A 23,691-nucleotide genomic window follows, 5' to 3' on the forward strand; every position below is an offset into this window, starting at 1 on the left:
AGTATCTTAGAGAAACATTTTTTTTTTTAACTCTGTGTCTTTATTCTCTGTATGACTTTATCAGTCATTAAAACATAATTTTGAGGTGTGCTCTGCATACCGCCTGTATGCATACTGCTCTGCATACTATCTGTATACCAAAATAAATTAAAGAAAGATACTTTTATCTTTCATTTTGTGTTAAGCATATATATTGATCCTAGGCTCATTGCAAGGAAATGTGACTAATGGTTTTGTTTTTGTTTTTGTTTTTCCCAATATTGTTTTGTGAGCTGTAGGAGTGAGACATTTCATTGGTTATATGTCATCTCCTCGGAACACCTTTGTTGTGAAGATATTTCAGCTCGATTTAGCTTTTAAATCCAGGATGAAAGTTTAGTTTCTTGATGTAGCTGTACCTGTTCATTAGATTGATGTCGGAGATGTTACTTCCAGGTGTATTTCTTTGGTTTGATTAGTTTTATTATGCTATGATGCTTTGCCCAAGAGGTGCCGTAAAAAAGCTGATGGTATACAACAGTATTTGGGCCAAAGTAGAGGAAAAGCACACAGAATGTTCTATATTTTTGAGCACTCAGTCCTAGAAATGCACATAAAAACTACATGCCTATCAGACCAAATGTTACATACAGATATTTAAAAAAAAAAAAAAAAAAAAAAAGTCTTGCTGCTCTTAATACTTTCCTAATTAGTTTCAGTCCCAAGGCAACCAATTAATTATATCCTTTTGAAAATGAACTTTTTCCCTTCTAAATTCATTCAGGCCCTTCCTTTCCTCAGTCTTTAGGCTTTAAATGCTCAGTTTCAAATTTTAAATCACTTGTAAATATTACAAATAGAAACTGGCCTTATATTTTTTAATTATGTTAATTTAAGTTTTCCTTCAAAGTCCTCATTCTGTCTAGGGAAATAAATATAAATATCTGTCTCATGAAAAAGCAAACTACAGAAAAGTTTGAAGTTGAAAGCAAAAAAAAAAAATGTTTATTCCTAGGGAATTTGTATGAGTGTGTGTCTGTAAGTTTCAGGTTAGTAAATAATAGCATAAAAAATATATCAGGCTTTGATACACATTCTTTTCTAGTCAGTTAATAATGTTTCAGTTTTTTTCATACCTCAGACACACATGAACTTTAGGGAAAATCAGATAAATGAAATGAAGTCCTCTATGTGTATCTGCATGCAATCTCTCTTTTCATCATTTACTATTACTGTTTCCAAAATGTCACTATTTGGAAGCCTGTAGTGAGATGTAATAACTGGTATATAGCAGTCAGTTTCAACAATCATATCACTGCTTTATGCGTAACTCTTATAAGACCAAGATAGTAGTAACTATAAAATAAGCTATAAGTGAAGACTGCAGCAACTATGCTATAGAGTCCAGGATTGGCAAACCAGTTTTGAACCAGTTTGTGGCTTGACAAAGGGCTGCAACAATTTTATGAACAAGAAAAAAATTACAAAGGATGAAGACTTAGCCATTAAGTTCTATAACTAATGATGCCATGCTCTGTGCTAATATACAGGAAGCTTTTTTGATGTTTACAAGTTCAAAGAGTACTTCTGATTAAAAAAAATAAATAAATAAAAGAACAATTAGGCTAGGAACTTTTACAGTTCAGGTGAAATGGCTAGTATGTGTACTAATGGACTAATTTAGACTGCCTATAGTAATGAAATCAGGAGATAAATAATGTAGAACTTTTCAGTTTAGACATGGAAAATCCCATGAGCCTTTGTGTTTGATTTCCAGCACTTCTTAGTTTGTTTGCAGGAGCAGAACCATGAAATATCAGGGTTATCCAATCTCTAACCAATTCTGAAACCAAGAAGGAAAGTATGATAAGCATGATTTCACTCCTGCCTGCTTTCTCTCCTGCTTTTTTTTTTTTTTTTTTTTGCTATAAGCAAAACAATTCTAATTGAGAAAATATTAAGTCCTACCTTGCAAAACTTTTGGTACCACATTAACAGTGGATATTCTTTCTCCAATTACCTTCATGCAGTTATTAAACTCTGTCCCAATGAAGAATAGCATTAATTGAGTGTGTGTATGTATGTATGTGTCTATATATGCCACTATTAAAATACTGTTTGGCATGCCTAGACTTTATGACCTTCTTAGTGTTGTATATATGCAAAGTAAAATCTTATTCTTGCACCAAAGTGTTTACAAGTTCTATTTAATAAATAAATGAAACAAAAGAGAATATGATGGACTAGAAATAAGTCTATGATGCCTTCAGAGAATCATTTGTTTGCAGAGAGAAATATTTGATACTTCTGATAAATGGGCAACTCACTTTGCCGACAACATCATCACAGAGAGCTTTATTTTTTCTTACATCTTATAGTTATATATGGTTAAGATTCATTATTTAATCATATTGATTGTGTGAAAATAACTCAACATTTATAAATTACACACAGGCAAAGATATTCAAATCAGAATCAGGATTTTTCAAACATTGACAAAAATATTTTTTTCCTCACTTCTATCTGAAAGTGGTTGAACATGAAGAGTATTGAATTTTTAGTCTCTTTTACGGACAAAACCACACAAATATATTGTCTTTAAATTCCTCTTAAAAAAAATAGTTAAACTAGTTATCTAGAAACACTGTGGGAAATTCCTGATATTTTTCTTGAAGATCTCAAATACAGAAAAAAGGGTTTTATCATAGAATCTCCCTATAAATTATATTTCCCACTGATTTTAACTCAAACTTCACTGCTGCTATTAAGAGAACTCTTAAACAGGTATTTATACAAAATTAAACTATATTTAAACAGAATGGACCAGAACATGCATTAAGAGAAAAAAAATTATCCTGTTTTGTTTTCCTTAATTTGATATTGGCATATAATATGTAATATAATTAGTATATTATTTTAATAGGTTTCTGTGTTTCAGTTTTGGTTCTGGAGTACATGCTTGTACTAAGTATGTGTTCATTTCAGCATGTCAGTGAGCACATTGGTGTAGCAAAGAATTCAAGTTTGTGTTTATAGACATGTGAATGATTAGTCCCATTGAACTTGTAGGAGTTAGAAACATTCAGAATGGAAAAATATTCAATTTATATTACCAGAATCTTACTGCATTTAAATGTAGCTGAACATATGAAATATATGACTTCTCATTAAAATCTCTAGGAATCAAGAATTTAATTACCACTAAAGATAGATAAAACTTTAAAAGCTGATACCATTGTTCAACTCTCCAGCCTTTTGACCATTAAGAATTAATTCTTGAATATTTTCGGTCTATTAGTCATCTCTCCATCTGTTTTTCTACACACCTCTGTGCTGTGCAGCTCTGTTCTCAGAGTATTTGATTTCCATTCACAGAATCACAGAATCGTCTAGGTTGGAAAAGACCTTGAAGATCATCCAGTCCAATCATTAGCCTAACATTGACAGTCCTCAACTACACCATATCCCTAAGCGCTATGTCAACCCGACTCTTAAACACCTCCAGGGATGGGGACTCCACCACCTCCCTGGGCAGCCTATTCCAACACCTGACTACCTGTTCTGTAAAGAAATACTTCCTAATAGCCAGTCTAAACCTTCCCTGACACAACTTGAGGCCATTACTCTTGTCCTATTACTTATTACTTGGTTGAAGAGTCTCATCCCCATCTCTCTGCAACCTCCTTTCAGGTAGTTGTAGAGGGCGATGAGGTCTCCCCTCAGCCTCCTCTTCTCCAGACTAAACAACCCCAGTTCCCTCAGCCGCTCCTCGTACGACATGTGCTCCAGACCCTTCACCAGCTTCGTTGCCCTTCTCTGGACATACTTGAGTAATTCAATGTCCTTTTTGTAGTGAGGGGCCCAAAACTGAACACAGTCATCGAGGTGCAGCCTCACCAGTGCCGAGTACAGGGGTAAGATCACTTCCCTCTCCCTGCTGGCCACGCTATTGCTGATACAAGCCAGGATACCATTGGCCTTCTTGGCCACCTGGGCACACAGCTGGCTCATGTTTAGCTGGCTGTCAATCAACACCCCCAGGTCCCTCTCTGACTGGCAGCTCTCCAGTCACTCCTCCCCAAGCCTGTAGTGCTGCTGGGGCCAAAGTGCAGCACCCGGCATTTGGCCTTATTGAAACTCCTACAGTTGGCCTTAGCCCATTGCTCCAGCCTGTCCAGGTCTCTCTGCAGAGCCTCCCTACCCTCGAGCAGATCAACACTCCCACCCAACTTGGTGTCAGCTGCAAACTTATTGAAGGTGTGCACTCAATCCTCTCGTCCAGATCATCAATAAAGATGTTAAACAGGAGTGGCCCCAAAACCGAGCCCTGGGGGACACCACTCGTGACCGGCCACCGACCGGATTTAACTCCGTTCACCACAACTCTTTGGGCCCGGTCATCCAGACAGTTTTTTACCCAGCAAAGTGTGTGCCCATCCAAGCCACGAGCAGTCAGTTTTGCCAGGAGAATTCTGTGGGAAACTGTCAAAGGCCTTACTGAAGTCAAGGTAAACTACATCCACAGCCTTTCCCTCATCCAATAAGCAGGTTGGCCTGTTGTAGAAGGAGATCAGGTTTGTCAAGCAGGACCTGCCTTTCATAAACCCATGCTGACTGGGCCTGATCATCCGGTTGTCCCACATGTGTTGTGTGATGGTACTCTGGATGAGCTGCTCCATCAGCTTCCTGGGCACTGACGTCAAGCTGACAGGCCTGTAATTTCCCAGATCATCCCTTCGACCCTTCTTATATATGGGTATCACATTGGCCAATTTCCAATCAGTTGGGACCTTCCTGGTCAGACAGGACTGCTGGAAGATGATGGAAAGTGTTGTGGCGAGCACCCCAGCCAGCTCCTTCAGCATCCTTGGGTGTATCCCATCCGGTCCCATAGACTTGTGTATGTCTATGTGATGCAGTAGGTCACTGACTATCTCCTCCTGGATTGCGAGGAAGTCGTTCTCCTAGTCTCTGTTCTCTGGTTGAGGAGGCTGGATTCCCTCAGTACAACTAGTCTTGTTATTAAAGACTGAAGCAAAGAAGGTATTAAGGACCTCAGCCTTCTCCTCATCACTTGTTACCATGTTTCCTCCTGTGTCTAGCAGTGGATGGATACTCTCCCTGGTTTTTCTTTTGCTACTGACATACTTATAGAAACATTTCTTGTTGTCCTTGATTGCTGACGCCAACTGAGCTACCTTTATCATTTCAGAAAGCTATCAGTTTGGTCAGGCATAAGTTCACCTTCCTGAATCCATGCATGTCCTTTCTCACCAGGTTCCCTGCAGCATTCACCAAGCAGGCCAACATCTTTCCTAGTCTTCCTTTGGCTGCTGGTTCACCTGTAGAAGCTCTGTTTGTTGCCCTTCACATCCACTGACAGATTCAATTCCAGGTGGGCTTTACTTCTCCTGACCTCAACCTTTGCATGCTTGGACAGAGCCTGTATATTCCTCTTGGGACACTTGTCCTTACTGCACCTCTTATAAGTTCTTTTTCATACTGAAGTTTTTTTCAGGAGATCCTTGTTCATCCATGCAGGCCTCCTGCTACCTTTGCTTGATTTCCTGCTCATCAGGATGGACCATACTATAGTTTGGAGGAGGTGATCCTTGAAAATCAAGTAGCTTTCCAGGATCATCTACCATGGGATTATTGCAAGCAGAGTCTTGGACAGGCCAAATTATGCTCTCCTCAATTCCAAGGTTATGATCCTTCTATTTTCTATTTTCTCCCCTGAACTTCACCATCTCATGGTCTCTGCAGTCAAGGCTGCTCCCAGACTTCACATCTCAGACCAGTTTTTCCTTGTTTGTAAGTATCAGGTCCAGGAGAGCATCTTGTCTCTTCAGCTCCTTGACCACTCATATCAGGAAGTTACTACCAGCACTCCTGGAGGACAAAATTAATAAAACCTGATCTCCAAAGGGATTTTGTCTTGTGGTTGATTTTGAGTAACAATCAAATTTCCTTTGGCTTCAACACTTATACCTGGATACTCAGAAATAGTATTCAAGACAAAGACAGCAACTGAGGAGCCTACCTGTACTTTAAGTATCTAGTTTGGGAAAAGTAAATTGTTGTTTAGGTATAATTTAATTTATGGAGTATGTTTCCATAGACTATGACAATAATTTATGCATCTAGAATATATGAAGGCTTCCATATGTAAGCATCTACATTTAGACATCCTAATCTCAAACTGATGTCAGACAAGATATGAACTCCCACCTCCCATTATGCCTTTTTCCTCAACTGACATAACACAGGATCTTAGTTTATATTTTAGACCCTCTGTTGAATACAGCTGTGAAAAAAACCTACAACACCCTCCCTCTGCCGCCCACCCCCCCCCCCTTCCCCAAACCAAACCAAACCAAACCAAACCAAACAAAACAAAACAAAACCCAGTCAATCAGGTCAAAATATAATGAAGGAAGCAAACAGATACATTCACACATATTAGAGGACTGAATGATCCAAAAACTTTTACATCAGAAAACCAGGTTAACGACTTTATGAAATGAGATTATTCAGTAACACCTGGATGCTAAAATTAAATGGGAAAGAAGGAAGTTAATTCTGATTAAGCAATTAAAACAAAATACAAAGCAACAAATGACACAAAAGAAAAATCCAGAAAAGCTACACCATCATTTTTGTGTAGATCATGCACACAAAAGCATGACAGCACTTTGCTAGACATAGGAGAAAAAAGGAAAGACTAATGATCATATGAGTCATGAAAAGTGATCTACAAAAAATCTATAGAGGAAAACAGTAGTTTCTCCTCTGTAGGATCAATAAACATGAAGTTAAGGGAGCAAAGAGAAAGCAAATTAACCATGACAACTTTTTTTTCTCATCTCATATCTTTCAATGTAAATAAGGACTTTGACCCATGTGAAAATACTGTAAGAGATCAGAATTTGACACAAGAGGTGGGCAAAGTGCAGACAAGCAGTGAAGAATATTGCACAAAAAATCAAGTGCTGTTAAAAAAATAATGAATTATTCATGAGCAACATCACACAGCATAACAAAAGTTACTATTTCTTTCTTTGCCTTATTACTGTACATGATTTGAACTTTTTGAGAGCCAGACTCCAAATTAGGCAGCTGTTCAAAACATGTGGAGAGAGAAGTGGTTGTAATGGGAATCTCATGAAAGCTCTCAGTGCTCCTTTCTCCCCAATGAACACTTCGTTACAGAGGAAAACACATTATCACCTCGTATGAATGGCAAACAGGAAGGTACATATCAACTATTTCACTGTCCTGGCAAATTGAAAAGTTTTGAAAAGACATGAAGAATATTTCTTATTACATTATAGGATATGTGTTGATGGGTGAGTTTATGCATATTCCTTGCATCTATATGCAGAAATGCTTCAGATGCTTAAAACAAAACAAACAAACAATTAAAAAAAAAAGTGTGTATGCTGTATGGCATACAGTGTGAGTTCATTTTTCCTTGAATGGGAGTCACAGAGCTTAACAGTCTCACCTTCAACTGAAGGGAAAGATGTTCAGGATGGTGAAGGAGAATACCAGTCACATAACCTGCCACTTGAAACCTCAGAGAAAATAGAAATGAACAAAAATTGACTTCTGAACCAGCCAAAGGCAGAGTTAATAAAAAACCAAAACCAAACCCAACAAACAAATAAGATTAGCACCAGTGACAGGCCCAGGCAAGAAACCATGAGAGACATATCCCCTATGCTAGTTTTCTTTATTGAAAATATTACCTAAGGAAGACTAATTCAAACCAGAACAAACAAATTAGATGTTAGAGGTGTGATACTTAAACAGAGTCAAAGTTTAGAATTATGTCCCAAAGCAGCTAGTACCATGGTACTCACAGAATCAGTCACAGAATGGTTGAGGTTGGAAGGAAACTCACCTTGTTTCATCTTGGAGGGAAATTCCACAACCTCTCCGAGCAATCTTTGCCAGTTCTCAGTCACCCTCACAGTAAAAAAAGTGTTTCCTTATGTTCAGATGGACCCTCCTGTGTTTCAGTTTGTGCCCATTGCCTCTGGTACTGTCACTGGGCACCACTGAAAAGAGTCTGACTCCATCATCTTTGCACCCTCCTTTCATGTATTTATATACATTGATGTGATCCTCCCTGACCCTTCCTTTCTCCAAGCTGGACATTCCCAGCTCTTTCAGCCTTTCCTCATAGGAGAGATGCTTCTGTCCCTTCATCATCTTAGTGGCCCTTTGTTGGGCTCTCTCCAGTATGTCCATGGCTGTCTTGTAGTGGGGAGCCCAGAACTGGACAAAGTGTGGCCTCATCAGTGCTGAGGACAGGAGAGAAATTGAGACAAACTATATTACTTATTATTTCCTTCTTCATATTAATCCTTTGTTCTCTGTCTCTTTTCATGCTGCATTATCCTTAGTTTGGTCCCCTTGTGTACATTTGTTGTGATAAATTCTCTGTCATTTTGTTCTTCTATTAGTCAATTTAACCATCAATCTGATCAGTCATCATTCAGATTAGAACTGTATTTTAACCCATATTTCACATTTATTGGAACTGAAACATTTTAGTACGAAGTATGCCTAAATAATATACATAGGTATTGTATGCACATAAAACCTGCTGTCACTTTTGGAATCAAGGTGGAAGACAGTTTTGGAGAGATAATTGTTGCTATTTATGGGAAATGGGTTCACATTAAAAATAAAGGTTAAATGAGGAAGTTAGTTCCTTCTTGGCAGATAAATTTACATTTCTTTGTAAAGTGACAGCTTTCAACAGCAACAAAAACTAAATTTAACCTTCTATATAATAGACCTCCTTCCTTATTAAATTTTTTTTGGACTTAATAAAACAAACTTTTCTTAAAGTTTATTTCTGTTCATGCTTGGCTTCCTTCCTAAAGCAAATATTTCTGGAACATTAGAGGAAAATCCCTTCAGCCATTTCATATTTATAAGATTATGAAATATATATATTCCTATATAAATGATAAATTCTGACTACCAGTTTCTTGGGGGAACAGATCATTGAAAACCAGCTGAATTTTGCAACTTCCAACTTGGATATGCAAATGCTCCAAGGGTGAAAATAAAATAATAAAAACCCCCCACAAACCTGAGAAAAAGGTAAAGGGGGGATCTTTCCTCAGTACATGTGTCCTAAAATATTATTTTTCCTCCAGCTCAGACCTTGAGGTAAATATTATGATGCAGAAATACTTTTATAAGGTAAAGGATTAAAGTGGAAGTTGCAATGAGGTCAGATTAAAATACATTATATTGTGACAGAACCACTGCTGAAAGATGTTTCTCCTCAGTAGCAGAGCAAACCCACATCTACTTGCAACAGAATGGTAGCCATGCACAATGACAGGCTAGATACTAAACACAGAAAAAAATGCTTTTTCTCAAATATATGCAAAGTATTTTCTTAAGAATATTTTTCTAGGTAAAGTTTATTACCACTAAGGTTACTAACTTCAAATTGGAATATTCTTGATAGAAATAACCCATTAAGTTCTTGGTTGGAGATGTGCAGAAGGAACCACTTTTCTGACTAATATCTTGGCAAATGGGTAAAAGCAAGATTCCCAGTCTAATGGATCTTCTGTTTTAAATCTAATTTTCAGGTGATGTTATTTTTGAAATACATTTTTTGGATGATAATTTCAAATTGTTTGTTCTGAATCAAACTGAGGGACTTCACAGACAGTAGCTGAGGAGATAATCTTCATGCAGTTCCAGATACCAATTTCTACATTGACAATTCTTGTTACAGGGGATTCCTCAAACAGAACATTTAATTTAGAGGGAATGTAAATCATATAAAAGGAATATGGAAGCTGTATAAAGAACTGCAACATGGTAAGAAATAATCTTTAATGAGAAAGTCCTCTAGTAAAATGCCTGGTTTTTGCTGAAGCACTTGCCTTAGAAGTGCTAGGAGAACTACAAATATAAACACTGCATTAAATGAGTCTTGGAGAAAGTTCATGATTGAATTTTTCTGTTTCCTGTTCTTTAGGTATTAAATGAGTACCTGTTTTTCATTCTGTGATACTAACATATTTTATTTTTCTGTACTTGTTTAACACTGGGTGGAACATTCTGTTTGGATGTTTCTAGACTGGTTTTTTTATTCAGGAAAAAAAAAAAAAACAGCTAAAAAAAATCTGTGAAAAATAGCTTAAAAATTGGTGACAGCAGGTTGCTTAACATAATGGAGCAAAAGTGACTGAAATAAGAAAGAATAAAACTCTCCAAACTACAGCAAAGCAAGCCCTCCCTTCATGAGATATACCTAGAGACCAAACCTTCTAAACCTAGCAATTCATTCTCTTCTGTCTTTCTCAGTGTGTGTGTTGCCTTCAAAACAATTCTGCCCGAGAGGGATACAATTGCTGTTTTAATTACAACTCACAAAAGAGAAAGCAACAGATGTATAAATATATTTTAGGTATTTATTAAATATCTGCTGAATTGTTATAGTCCTGTTGACTCATTAATGAAATCTCCATGGATTAACCATTGATTCCCAACACCTTCATCTACAAAGACGAAGGAAAGATTTGCATTTTCACCATATGTACACTCATTATAATTTCTTTTATATGTTACTAATTATAAGCCTTTATATTTCTTTGCTTTTTTCTTCTTGGTAAGGTCTGACAATTGCTGACTCTGTTAAAAAACAAAATGATATATAAGGGAATCCACTGAATAAATACACCTAACTATAAAGTACTTTTTCAAACTGATCAAGGTTAAGAAGCATCAACTGACAAATAAAACAAAAAGAAAGGTAAAAAAAAAAAAAAAAAAAAAAAAGACAAAGAAAAAGAAGTAACAATCTTCAGTTCCTGGAAAATGAAAAGACTGTGAGGAGTTTTGCTCATAATGTCAATGTTAATTTTGGCTCCACACCATATAGGTTTAGAATTCCTGGAAGAGTTTTTCTTCTTCTCATATTATATCTCTGAATATAATTCAAAACTGACAAACACTTAGAGACCATGTTTTCTTAATATGCATAAATCAGGAATATCTGTTGTACATTTTGCCTAATACTATAAGACACATTGCAAATTCCACTTGCTGGACTCATGAGAGTTTGCATTTAGAGTATATGACCCTCAGAAGAGGAAGACAGAACTTTTTCCCATCCAGTTTCCCCAGCATTCCACAGAATGTGCCAAAGGTAATAAAAGAATTTAATCCATATTCCAATAATCTCTCCCTGTGCTTCATGTCAAGAGAAATCAGTAGCTCTATCCCTTAACCTTCACCCAAATGTCAGAGCTAGTCAATACGTTTCTTGTTTCCCTGTATTAAAGGATTCTGATCCACAAGTTAGTACTTGAACCATGAATGCAGAGACATCTATCCTGAAGAAGATCCTAAGCAAGAGTGACTGAGATAAACTGAGACAAAGAAGGATACTCTGTGTTAAGCAGCAACTACACCAGGATTTGTTTGCATTTGGATTTTTCATTTATGAGATAAAATTAAAGTTTCATATTAAGTAAACATACTGGGCATGACTCAGTTTCCTAAATGTATGACTTCAATTTCATTTTAAGTGCCAGAAAAGTATTCTCTCTGGCCTTCACTTGCTGCTGAAGAAGACTGACAATGTCTCTTGGTCATCTCAGATCCATTAAGATGTCTATGATACACAAAGGCATTTCAAACGGTATTGGTTAGCTTTATCTGTGTAAAAGAAACAAGACTCTTGGAATAATTTTGAGGTTAGGACTACTATATTTAAGGTTTATTTATAGATATTTACATGTGTTCAGGAGTCTAAGCTTCACTGGAGATCTAATCTGTACAGGTGATGTAGAGTAAAGAGAAATGCAGATGGGCAGCCACTAGCTTTCTACTTTATGGTGAGTAGATGCATCCTCTAGGCTACAATGACTCTGCCAACCAATTTTAAAATTTTTTTACTGTGGGGTTTAAGCACTTTGCTTCTAAGTATATGCACAGATAGTTATGTCTTTTGAAGAGAATTAACATAACAGAGGTGACATTGTTAAAGCCTATGGAAAAAATAGACAGGTAGTTACACTTCTGGAATAGTAAGGAAGACAATATGTGGAGGAACTAACAATGGGTCATAAAAACAATGTTTTATTGAATCCATGATTTTCAGAACAAAGTGGAGCTATGAATTACAATTCCCAGGCTCATCAGTTGAAGCTATTTTGTTGATCTTCCTTGAGGAATGAGAGAGCTAGGATGGACTACTTATTTTGTGAAAAGTATTCTTTTAATGGTAACTGGATACTTCCATCCTTCATTAGTTGTCCGAGTTCCTTCTTGAGGACTTTTCTTAGGGGTCTGTAAGACTTCCAGTAGTGAATTAAAAGTGAATGACTGAGGGTGTTGTACCTCCCACCTTAAAGTGTGCTTATACTGAGCTTACAATGGGCTGAAAACTGCTGCAATTTTTGAGCTGATTCAGGAGTGGATCAGACTGGGTTTATGTTAGGTGTAGTAAGAGTGTCTAGCAAAAGATAGGTAGGACAAGTGAAAGTCTCAGACTATTAGACTTTATTCAATATCATGTCTGCCATATCTTTTTTTGTCCTTAGTCTTTCTTCCAAAGTGCATGAATTCCACTTCGTATATTTCCAACAGATTTCACTATCTTATCAAATGGTTTTAGACAGAGCTCTAGTAAATAGATTTTAATTTCTGCCCATAAGAAATACTTTCTTTTTTCACTCAAAGAACTTGACATCAGGTCAGCAACACATTCACATAGTTTTGCTCTATATATTCCTGGCCAAAAATAATTTAAAAAAATCACAATTCACCCAATTTTGTTTCATAATTTTAAACTAGTTTAATACCTTGATTGATTTTTATTTATGTAAAGGGCACTATCATAATTGGTAGACACTCCTAGGATTAAAATCCAGGATTAATGTCCCAGGAATTAAAAAAAAGGGAAAAGTATTTACCCATTAAAAATAAAAATAAAATCTGCCATGTGAAGCAGTATAAGATTGTAAAAAATCAGATTAATATTTTGCATTACTGGATTTGATCAAAGAGTTACTTTCAATGATACCCTGTTAATTTTAAAAAATGGTTCATATGAAAACAGCTCTGAAAGCTTTGAGGGATGACAGAATATATTTTGCTTACGGCAGGTTAAAAAAATCTTGTATTTGCTAGTTCACAGTTGCTGATTTTGCTTTACTTTTGCTTTCATCACAGAATGACAAAGTAGGAAAGCAACTCAAATGTGGGTTGTTGAAGAAATATGGGAGACTGTAAAGAAGTGATTTGTAATCAACAGATTGAGTAAGAATATCAAAAAAATGGCTTGACTTCCAAGTCAAGGCTCCACTGACCAGAGCTCAACCACTCCAAAGAGAAAGGACAAGTACATTCTGACTCAGAAAGTAATAACACTTGTGCTGAACGTGCAGAAATGATGAGTTGCACAGAAAACATATTAAGAACTCCAAAAACTGACATGAACCTACACAGGTAGCTGAATAAAAGATACAGAGAAGGACTTCAGTGTGGCTACACTGTTATTAACTTCTGTCTTCTCTCCATAGTAGACAATTAACTAGAGATATCACAGGACCATAAGACTCATTAAATAACCAAGGCTTGCAGAAAGGTCAGTTTAGACTATCTCCTCGTGATTCTTCTGTTCTCTCCTCAGGATATATGGAAGAAGAATCCAAAGAAATTTTATACCGTAAAAAAGTTCAAGCTTTCCCTTCTCTTCAGGGAGAAAAGCTCTAACAGTGTATATGTCATTCCTTTAGATGGAAATAGTTCATCACCAGAAGACCCCAACATCCAGCAAACCTGACTCATGTGCTCATGAAAGGTTCTGCAGGCTGAGACTTGTTACTTCAGTTAATTCTATCACAGTTAAAGGAAAGAAAACTCATATTAACAGAAAAATAATTAAGTAAATTATGAAGACTAGACTTTGGATTAATTCACCCCAATTACTGGGTAATACAATGAATCTGATTCTCTTACCTAAATCTCCCTTACCTCTGAGGTACACAATTTATACTCTGAATTTCTGATAACTCTGTTGTGTTTTGACATTAATATGTTTACTTCTCTTTATAACTTAACACCATCTTCTATGGGCAATAAAATAGATGAAAAAAGTCTTCAGACACTGACAAATTGGTCCCACCTAAATAAAAATTCTTCTTAATCCTGGAGCCTCTCCTCTAGATATAAAGTATTCTGAAATGCCGTGAACTCCTCTATGGATGAAGTGTCACTGTATGACAGCATAGGACAGTTGGACAATGGAAAAATGGTTTCCAAATGCCTAGAAAGACTCAGTTGAGATAGATTCATGGAGGTGTATATGAGTTTGACAACTTTAAGGTGTTAGAAGTGGAGCTGAATGATTCTTTGCTGTTGAGGGGAACAGCCTCTTCATAAACTCTGAAGAAACATGAAAAAGATCGAGGATACAGTGAAATTTTCCTATTTCTTACCCAATGTTTGTTATCCCCCACTATTTTTGGTTGGAATCCCATTCACAGTTCATCTGAAAACACCTGTTTCTCAAGTTTTCTTATTTTTCATACTACTGGTACATGTGCTGCTTCCCACCAAAGCTGGTGATGATAACAACAACAAAGTTAAATAATAGAGATGTTTTCATTAAAGAGCACTAAAGTGAATTTGTGAATAGTTTGTGGCTAAAGTAAAGGTTCTCCTCAAGACTACCAGCTCTGACAATTTTTTTGAGCTCATTCACCTGCTATTCACACCTAGTTTTGAGACAGAATTCTGGCACTGACCACAGAGCCAGCAGTCAGATTTTAGTCAATCACCTCAACTTTAAATCAGAGCCGTGTCTACATGCATTACTAATTCATTTTCTTAATAGAATTTAGGAGGGGAATGAAGACTTGTCCCATCCCATACACAAATATTAGAGCTTCACTGCTAATCTTTCATTCTAGTACTCACCTAGATTTGTTTGAGTTGATAGCTGGCTCTTGAAATTTTGCATCCAATGCAGGAAGAACAGGGAAAAAGAAAAGAAAAGAAAAGAAAAGAAAAGAAAAGAAAAGAAAAGAAAAGAAAAGAAAAGAAAAGAAAAGAAAAGAAAAGAAAAGAAAAGAAAAGAAAAGAAAAGAAAAGAAAAGAAAAGAAAAGAAAAGAAAAGAAAAGAAAAGAAAAGAAAAGAAAAGAAAAGAAAAGAAAAGAAAAGAAAAGAAAAGAAGAAAAGAAAAGAATCAACCTTGTTATTTCTGTTACATTTCATTTTGTTTTAAGGTGTGTAAGAAGCAACACTGGAAACAATGATCATCCAAAGGAGACATAGGAAGTCCTATCATTTTGATATATCATATTATAGTAAAAATCAGTTCTGTAGATGAATTGTGCTCTCACAGGGAAATAGAGTAGAATAATATTTTCTTTGTGTGTCTCTATATACCTAGAAATTAAATACAATTAAGTCTGTTGAACATAATGAGAACAATATGTAACAGAACCACAGAACAGCTGAAGTTGGAAATCAGCTTTGGAGATTCTCTAGTTCAATCCCCTGCTCAAAGCAGAATCTGCTTGAGCAGGTTGCCCAAGACTGTGTCCAGTCATGTTTTGTGCCCTTTGCTTCCTCTGTTTTCCCTTGTTACCACTGAGATAAGCCTGGCTCTGTCTTCTTTATTTCTCCCATCCAGTATTTATCCACATTGGTAAAAGCCTCCTCTTCTCCACACTGAACCAACCCAACCCTCTCAGCTTTTCCTTGTATCACATGTGCTCCAGCCTTTTAATAATTTTTGTAGTCCTTTGTTAACTTGCTCCAGTATGTATAGGTCTCTCTTGCACTGGGGAGCCCAGAACTGGACACAGCACCCAGATGTGCCTCACCAGTGATGGACAGAGGGGAAGGATCACCTCTTTTGGCCTGCTGTCAATGCTCTGCCTAATGCAGCTAAAGAGGCTTTCAGATGGTCAGTCCCCAGGTTATACTGGTGCAGGGAGCTATTCCTCTACAGTTGCAGCATCTTGCCTTTTGTTTAGTAGATCTTCATGATGTTTCTGTTTATCCATTTCCTCAGCCTGTAAAGGTCCCTCTGAATGGGACTTGAGCTCAACCTTCTGGGGTACCAGCCACTCCTCACACTTTGTCCTCAGTGTTCTTCTTGATTTCTGTGAAGTACTATACACAATAATAATGTGACTGAAATATGGTTCTTTAAGAGACTGGTGAGTTGACCTTGACTGAATGCCAGGCACCCACCAAAGCCACTCTATCACTCCTCCTCAGCTGGACAGGGGAGAGAAAATATAACAAAAGTCTCATGGGTCAAGATGAGGATGGCAATTACTGTCATGGGCAAAAAAGATTTGACTTGGGGAAATTAGCTTAATTTATTATCAATCAAATCAGAGTAGGATAATGAGAAATACAATGAGATCTTAAAACACTTTTCCCTCACCCCTCCCCTCTTCCTGGGCTCAACTTCACTCCCAATTTCTCTACCTCCTTGCCTCTCTACCCGAGTGGCACAGGGGAACGGGGAATGGGGTTTGCAGTCAATTCATCACACATTGTTTCTGCTGCTCCTTCTTCCTCACTCTTCCCCTGCTTCAGTGTGAATCCCTCCCACAGGGTACAGTCCTCCATTAACTTTTGTAACATTGGTCTGCACAGACTGCAGTTCTTCATGACCTGCTCCAGTGTGGGTCCTTTTTATGGTCTGCAGTCCTTCAGAAACAGACTGCTCCAGGGTGGGTCCCCCATGGGTTCACAATTCCTGCCGGCAAACCTGCTCAGGAGTCACAGGTCCTGTCAGGAGCTTGCTCCAACATGGGCTCTCCATGGGGACACAGCCTCCTTCGGGAATCCACCTGCTCTGGTGTGGGACACTTCAGGGGCTGCAGGTGGAGATCTGCTTCACCATGGACCTCCATGGGCTGAAGGAGAACAGCACCACGAGCTGCAGGGGAATCTCTGTCGTAGTGCCTGGACCACCTTCTCCCCCTCCTTCTTCAATGACCTTGGTGTCTGCAGAGCTGTTTCTCTCACACAGTCTCACTCCTCTCTCTGGCTGCTGCTATGCAGCAATTTTTTTCCTCTTCTTAAATATGTTATCACAGAGGCATTACCACCATCACTGATGGGCTCAGCCTTGGCCAGCAGTGGGTCTGTCTTGGAGCCGGACACAGAGGAAGCTTCTAGAATCTTCTCACAGAAGCCACCCCTTTAGCCCCCGACTACCAAAACCTTGACATGTAAATCCAACACACAGACTTGTGTTTAATCATATTTCTTTGATGTCAGCAAAAACTGTACTAGAATGAAACTTCACTATTGTACTTAAAGACCACATTTGTACCTTGATGTCTTCAATACATTCTGTGTTGGCTTTGTCTGGGATAGAGTTAATTTTCTTCATAGTAGCTAGTATGAAGCTATGTTTTGGATTTGTGCTGGAAACACTGTTGATAATTCAGGGAAGTTTTCGTAACTGCTGAGCAGTACTTACACAGAGTCAAGGCCTTTTCTGCTTCTCACACCACCCCACCAACAAGTAGGCTGGGGGTGCACAAGAAGTTGGGAAGGGACACAGCTGGGACAGCTGACCTCAACTGACTAAAGGGATATTCCATACCATATGATGTCATGCTCAGAATATAAAGCTGGAGGAAGAAGAAGGAAGGGGTGGTTGTTCAGAGTTATGGAATTTGTCTTTCCAAGTAGCTGTTACGCATGATGGAGCCCTGCTTTCCTGGAGATGTCTGAACACCTGCCTGACAACGGGAAGTGGTGAATGAATTCCTTGTTTTGCTTTGCTTGCATGAGGGGCTTTTCTTTACCTATTAAACCGTCTTTATCTCAACCCATGAGTTTTCTCTCTTTTACTCTTCCAATTCTTTCCCCCATCCCACTGCAGGGGGAGTGAGAGAGCACCTGGATGGAGCTTTGTTGCAGGCTGGGGTTAAACCACGACATCACTTTGTGTGTCAAAATCAGAATTTTAGGTTATATGTGCATATAGCTGTTAAGATCTAAAGCATTGTAAAGTCTACTTTATACAGAGACTAAAAGGACTGAATATTTATTTTATCCAAGTGAAGGCTAAGGCTTGATCACAGTCAAGACACACAGAAGGAAAGATTTCTGATAGTAGAGGACTGTTTTATTTGCCCCTAGAAGACATAACAATTTTCAGTGTCTATTGGGTAAAAGAAGCCCATTCAGATGATAAAACAAGGTATATAATTTTGGCAGTTAACAAATAGGACAATAGGCCTTCTGATGTAATAGCTCCTTCAGTGACTAAAAAAATCCCCAAACCCTGGATAACTTTTTCTAAAGCAAGTACTGTCAGTCCACGAGAAGTTATAGCTTCATGGAGAAATCACTTGGCCATTCAGAGTCTTTCCTATTGAGGAGGACATATTGCCAAAGCACTGCTTCATTCAAGTCAACTCTGTCTGGTAAAACATTTCATTGTGCTCCATTACTGACCATCATAATTCACAGCAGCCATGTGGGTGCTCTGATAGACACTGCAGGATACACTGGCCCTCAGCTGCTATGACTAATAAAATGGTCTTCTAGACTAGATATCAGGGGCTAAGTAATTAAAAATGGCCAATGTCCTTTGGCTTGGTGAATTAAATTAATTTGGGAAAATGGGAAGAAATTTACAGCTGCAAATACATTTTTATCACGGGACTAATTTTTGCTGTCTACCACATGGGATGATATCTTGCTTCGTCACCAATATTCAGTAAAACTGGCAGAAGACTCAGCAATTTCATCACCAGAAGTACTGATTCATTTTCTGCAAAGTGGCATTCCCAGATGTATTATTTACTACAGGAATTGCTTTGGGGAATAATTTTAATAATGGCATGACATGTGGCTAGGGGAATAATATAACTAGATAGGCAGAAAAATTTTATACTCAAGAATGCAAAAAAATTGTGAGTAACAAATTGTAAATGTAAGCAAAAATGGGCCTGATCCTCCAGTGCTTGATAATTATATGTGGCAAAGCAAACACAAAAGTGTTTTCCAGCTTGGCATGTTTTAGATATCCAGAGGTTAGAAACTATACAAGACAACAGACAGCTATGGAATATTGACCTCTAACATGGAGACAGGAGAATACACACTGTTCTGAACAGCTATTGCATTTCCACCAGTGAGTATTCAAAGATGAAACAATCTACTGGCTTTGCAAGCTTCTTGAAAGACTGTTTTTCAAAACTCTTGATGACATTTTCTATTTATGAAACAGGTGACAAACTGAGTTAAGTCTCCAATACAAGTGTACAAACTACAGCACTGCACTAAATCTTGGTGCCTGCATATTCCCTATACAGAATGGAAACTGAAAGCACGTTAGACTCCATTTATTCTTCATGAAAGAAAGACCAAGCGTGCCCAAGATGCAGAGTTTCAAACTTTTCTGGAGAAAGGAGTAAAGTACTGGAACATATTCCATTTCTGCGATTGAAGTTAGATATAAAGACTACACAGTTTGAAAGCAGAGCAAAGAAGACTAGACTTAGGTTTGCAGCTCAGTGATACCAAAGCTTTTCTAAGATACGGGAATCCTGAAGTTTAGTCTCTTCCTCTTGGATGTGAACAAAATCTACCCTAAACTGTTACTAGATAAAATTTGAGCTAATACTAGGGAGAACTGTAATGTCCAGTGTCATATGAATGTCTTAATCTTCTGGAGGTGCTGTTCTTTTGGCGCCAGAGAAGACAGGAATAACTACAGCTGTCAGTGTTTGAAGCTGCTAATAAGAGAACTGTCATTGACTGACTTCTTCCAGGCAGTGAAGAGCAGAGAAAAAGAGCAAACAGTCAACATACTTATGCCCCCATTTAAACCACTGCAGAGTTTCAGAACCTTGACTCTACTTAGCCTGGGAAAAAGCTCATACAGTTGATGAGTCTGTGATTCTATCCTCTGTGGTCAAAAAATTGAATCTAGGTTTTATCTAAATGACCCAGCTATCTGTTCAGTTTCACTATGTCATGGTTTAAACACAGCCAGCAGCCAAACACCACACAGACGCTTGCATACCCTCCCCCACCCCTGGGGAATGAGAAAAGAAATTATAGAGGTAAAGGGAGACTCATAGGTTGAGATAAAAACAGTTTGATAATTGAGATAAAATAAAACAATAACAATAATAGAAAGTACAAAGAGGTAATGCACAATGTGATTGCTCACCACCCACTGACTGATACCCAGCCTGTTGCCAACTAGTGATCCTGAAAAACCAAGATCCTGAAACCACAATCCTGGAAGCAAGAGAGAACATCCTCCTTCCTAGTTGTTCCTGCTTTATATACTGAGCATGATGTTACATGATAAGGAATATTTCATTGCCCAGTTTGGGTCTGTTGCTCTGGCTCTACTCCCTCCCAGCTTCTTATACACCTGAGAATGGGCAGAACATGGGGAGTTGGAAAGTCCTTGATCACTTAGCAACTGAAAACATCAGTGTATTATCAACATTCTTCTCATACCAAATTCCATACTGAATCCAAAACACAGACTATTCTAGCTACTAAGAAGGAAAATTAACTCTATCCCAGCTAAAACCAGAACACACTACCAAATTAATTATATTTTTATACAATCAAAGCCAATCATATCACTCTGAAATTAATGAGAATGCTCACAGAAAAAGACTCCCTCGTGCTGTATAATTTCAAGAGGCATCCTTATTATAGAAACCAAAATAGTAAATTCATACTTTTAAAGTGGTTTAGATATGAAAAGAACCACATAAGGACTCATCATTGTTATTCACCTTATTATTAAATTATTTTATCAAGAAGACTCCTTTAAAGATGTGTCATCTTTTAACATTATCTCAGTTTTTCTATTTCTCTTTCCTTTTCCCTTGTTAGCTTGTGCCAGAAGAGTTGAAATGGAATGAATAACATAGAATACTTATTGATAGAAAGCATGTCACTTCCTTACATTTTGTAAAACAGATCTATGTTCCTAGCTTCTGACATATTTGGAGATCTTCACCTTCATACCAGAAAGTATGAGCTAGTGAAGAGGAGAGTGGGAGGGGAGGGGAGGGCGTAGGGGAGGAGACGAGACAAGACGAGATGAGTATATTCCAGTTGGAAGGGACTTCATCTAACCCAACTGCCTGACCAATTTAGGGCTGATTAAAAGTTAAAGTATGTTCTTAAGGGCATTGTCCAAATGCCTCTTAAACACTGACAGGCTTGAGGCATCAACCACCTCTCTAGGAAGGCTGTTCCAGTGTTTGACCACCCTCTCAGTGAAGAAATGCTTCCTAAGGTCCAGTCTAAACCTCTGTATATCCTATCAATGGATACCAGGGAAAAAAGCTCATCACCTTTCTCTCCCCTTCTCCTCCTCAGGAAGCTGTAGAGAACAATGAAGTTGCCCCTCAGCCTCCTTTTCTTCAAACTAGACAAGACCAAAGTCCTTAGCTGCTCCTCATAGGACATTCCTTCCAGCCCTTCCACCAGCTATGTTGCCCTCATCTGGACTCTTCAAGGACCTTCAGATCCTTCTTAAATTGTGGGGCCCAGAACTGAACACAAGATTCAAGGTGAGGCCACACCACTGCTGAATACAGTGGGGTAATCACCTCTTTTGACCAGCTGGTTATACTATGTCTGATGAACCCCAGGATGCAGTTTGCCCTCTTGGCTGCCAGGACACGCTGCTGACTCATTTTAAGCCTGCTGTCGACCAGCACTCCCAGAGCCCTTTCTGCAGGGCGGCTCTCCAGACACTCCTCTCCCAGTTTATACTTGTGCCTGGTGTTCATCTGTCTCAGGTGCAGAATCCAGGATTTGGATTTGTTTAATTTAATCCCGTTAATCATTGTCTAATGCTGCAATCTATCTAGATGCTTTTGCAGGACATATTGTCCCTCAAGAGAGTCAACAGCAACTCCCAGTTTGGTATCATCAGCAAACTTGCTAATGGTGCTTTCAACTCCTGCATCCAGTTTGTTGATAAATATATAGAACAGAACTGGCCCTGGAATTGAACATTGAAGGACAACACTGGTGACTGGTCACAAGCCAGATTCAGGTTATTCCCTATAACCCTTTGAGTCCTTCTGTTCAGCCAGTTTTCCACCCAACGCACTGTTCATCCCACAGTTAGACAACTTGTCCAGAAGGATGCCACAAGGGACATGTAAGGAACTGAAGGAATTAATGCCTCAAACATTCATCAGCACAGAAAATCTCAAGGACAAGCTGTGCTGTGGCCTTTGTGATTAGTGTAAGGAATGCCACCCAAGAAAGAGCAGAATGTATTGAAGGATGCCTGTTTCCACTCCCTTAAGGTTGTATTGACAAAATCCTTAGATAAGCCTCAAAGGGGGGGAAACATCGACTCAGTGAAACCAAATGTTTCTCATCAAGCACAGGGACCACTAATCACTGACTCCATTGTGTAAGCCCAATACTTTGTAGCTCTATTGTGTAAGCCTGACACCATGCAGGCCTTGCTAATGATTTTGCCATTGATGAGGTGATAAGGACTGATAAGAGGTGAGCATTTCTGCTCCAGAAGCCAGATGATTTATCAAGAAGCAGGAAGTCATCAAAAATCTGTGGGAACTGGGGGAGATGTAAAGGCAGCAGGGGGAGATCGTGACCACTGACTCAATTAGACAAAGGCGTTGGTACACCACACTCCACCTCAATGCATACTCATGGAAATGAGTTCATGGAATACCTGCCTCTCTTGGACTAGTATGCTAATCAGCTGATAAGATGAATTTAAAAGGTGACAGAAAACTTTGCTGTGTGTGCACCCACCACCCAAGATTACCAGAGCTGAGACAATGCTGGAGCCTTGGGTGGTGATCCGTATTTCTCTGACTCTCTTTCTCGCCTTTCTTTTTCTTATTTTTCCTTTCTTTTCTTTCTTATAGATTTATAAAAGACCACATTGCTTACTATCCTTTTCCAAGTTTAAGATATTTCTACCACAAGTAAAGCATTTTAAACTGGTTGTCAGGTGTAGTTTCACCTTAATTTAACCTGAGGGGATCACAGAACCTTTTGTCACATCCTGCTCAGATGAGGGAGACAAGTGACTTAGATTCATAAATCCCCAAGTAGTGGACAATGGTGAGACAAGTCTTAAAGTCCAGACATTTATTAACTTCCCACTATGTACTAATTAGATACACAATAATTGGGTAAATATATAATGAGTTATGATGAGCAATATAGTATGCCTTGTGTTACTTAATGGTAGTGAGGGAAAGGGGGGGAAAAGAAAAGGAGGAAGATAGAGAGAATAGAGAGATAGAGATCACTGGTCGGGGTTCCTGCATTGGTCCCATTTATGTTCATCAGGAATGCATCCGTCTTCTTTACTTCTTCATGTCTTCTTCTATCTTTTTCTCTTTCACACCTTTGCCCCCACTCAATTTAAACACATTTTCCTTGGGTCCATCCCCTAGGTTGACCCACATACCTACAATGTGCTTCACGGGATGATGTGATTAGTATCATCTTGTTAATCTTTTATTAACATACTCAGGGGTGTCAGCTTTAATATGCATTTCATGGATAATGAAGCAAAGGTCATTCACTGGAAGATGGCCCTTGAAACTTTACAAGATGCACCAGAGCAGAACCGTCCTGCCTTCACAGGGCTCCCCCAATCCGGTTGCATCCTGTGCTATCCAGGCAGCCTTATCAGC

Source organism: Strix aluco, chromosome 5 (assembly GCF_031877795.1).
Source record: "Strix aluco isolate bStrAlu1 chromosome 5, bStrAlu1.hap1, whole genome shotgun sequence".
In the NCBI taxonomy this organism is placed as follows: Eukaryota; Metazoa; Chordata; class Aves; order Strigiformes; family Strigidae; genus Strix; species Strix aluco.